We start from the raw sequence: 2,345 nt of genomic DNA on the forward strand, positions 1-2,345 counted from the left end.
GTTTTAACTCTAATGGAGAATGAGTTCTCTCTTCCTTTATGAGCCCAGTAAACAGTTTGGATTGAACTCAGACATTACAGACATTAAATTACCTCAAAGGAAGGAGATGAAATCCGTGCCTCGTATAAAACATTGGAGCGAATGTCTTATCCTATATAATAATTTTATGTAATGTTCTTCTGAGTGGTGTCATTGGTTTGTACTGTGTGTTTATAGATAATTTATTTAAACAATTTGTGTGTCATTTGAAATTCATTCTCAAGTGATTTTTGGAAAAAAGTGACAGCCCTAATGTGCATTAATAAGAGAACTGAACTAAAAGTAACACAAAAGTTACTTTAGCTAGTAATATAATTACTTTTATACACATGAAATTGGTAAAGTCATTAAATAACTAGTAATTGTAGATTACGAGGTCGGTAGGTAGAATTAAAAAAGTCTTGATCTCAGTATTCTCAGAAATCAAGCATCATCATTTCCTCTTGCTGCTGTCACCAGCACACTTGTGTTTTTTTATATGCCCGAGCTGAGTGAATCTTTTGTCACAAGTGCTGCAACTAAATGGTTTCTCGCCTGTGTGTACAGTCAAATGTCGTCTCACATCCTTCTTCTGTGCAAAGGTTTTACCACAAACTGAGCAAGGAAATGGTTTCTCCCCCGTGTGAACAATCGCGTGTCGTCTGAGATCATTCTTCTGTGCAAAGGTTTTACTACAATCTGAACAACTAAATGATTTCTCTCCAGTGTGCACAGTCAAGTGTTGTCTCAGTGTTCCCTTTCGCGTAAATGTCTTACCACAAACTGAGCAACTGAATGGTTTCTCCCCTGTGTGGGTTGTCATGTGTCTGGGCAGAGCACTTCTGTGACTGAAACTTGCTTGACAAACTGAGCATGTGTAAGGTTTTTCTCCTGTATGAACTCTTAAGTGTGACGTTAGATTTGAGATTCGTGCAAATCCTTTGCCACAAACTGAACAACTTAAGGGTTTCTCCCCCGTGTGGATTCTCTCGTGTTCTCTCATGTGTGTCTTTTGTGTAAATCCTTTACCGCAGACGGAACAACTAAAGGGTTTCTCACCTGTGTGGATTCTCATGTGATTTGTAAACTCACCTTTCCATAGAAAAATTTTGTGACAAACTGAGCAACTGAAAGGTTTTCGTTCAGAATGAAGTCTCATGTGAGTTGTTAAGTATTTTTTCCAGTGGTATCTTTTACCACAGACCGAGCAACTAAATGCTTTCTCTCTTGTTTTTGTTCCATTGTTTTTCTGCAGATGTCCCTTGTGGCCAAAACTTGTAGCACAGCTGATTGATGATTTTCCAGTATTACATTCCTTTTCAGTTACAGGTAATTCATTCTTTTGAGATTCCTTGTCGTCAGTATCTGTTTGTAAATGACTCTCGGGATGAAAGTTCCTGGCTGGTTCTGGTCCTCCACAGTCCTCTCCAACAGCTTCTGGTTTCAAAACCTCTACATCTCTGTTCTCTTCAGTTTGGCTTTGACGAAGCTGTGAGGGTTGACGACTTACACACTGATGGTTTTTGAGCTGATAAAGCCAATCAAAGGTCTTGTCACAACTTTTGTCACAGGTGTATCGTTTCTCTCTCTTGTGGAATGCCATGTGGTGTGTGAGATGTCCCTTTTGTGCAAATTTCCTACTGCAAACTGAGCAACTAAATGGTTTCTCCCCCGTGTGGACGGATGAGTGGTTTTTCAGAATTCCCCTTCGTGCAAATCTTTTACCACAAACTGAACAACTGAATGGTTTCCCCCCAGTATGCATTCGCATGTGTGTGGACAAATTGTGTCTGAGACTGAAACTTATTTTACAAACTGAGCATGTGAAAGGTTTTTCACCTGTGTGAACTCTTAAGTGTGATGCCAAATTTGACTTTTGTGAAAATCCTTTACCACAGACAGAACAACTGAAGGGTTTCTCGCCAGTGTGGATTTTCATGTGTGTGGACAAATTGCGATTGAGACTGAAACTGGCTTTACAAACTGAGCATGTGAAAGGTTTTTCTCCTGTGTGAACTCTTAAGTGTGAGGTCAAAGCTGAGTTGCGTGCAAAACTTACACCACAGACAGAACAACTGAAGGGTTTATGCCCAGTATGGATTATCTTGTGTCTCTTCAGATTTGAGTTACGGCTGAATTGTTTACCGCAGACAGAGCAGCTAAATGATTTTTCATCAGTATTACATCCACTGTTGTTTTTCAGAACGTTGAACCCTGACTGAGGTTCCCCGCTCTTCTCCCAATCACAACTGTCATCAGTCTCAGCTTCAGAAAAGTCTGAAGTCTTGTCATCAGGTTGTGAATGACTACCTGGATTAAGGTTCCTG

At 40.0% G+C, this 2,345-nt stretch overlaps 1 pseudogene; it reads right to left on the reverse strand.

Moving 5' to 3' along the window:
- Positions 1-694: 694 nt before the first annotated feature.
- Positions 695-1,924, reverse strand: LOC118333145 (annotated as a pseudogene).
- Between the last annotated feature and the right edge of the window lie 421 nt (positions 1,925-2,345).

This window comes from Morone saxatilis, unplaced genomic scaffold (assembly GCF_004916995.1).
Source record: "Morone saxatilis isolate NCDOM2014 unplaced genomic scaffold, NCSU_SB_2.0 Contig211, whole genome shotgun sequence".
In the NCBI taxonomy this organism is placed as follows: domain Eukaryota; kingdom Metazoa; phylum Chordata; class Actinopteri; family Moronidae; genus Morone; species Morone saxatilis.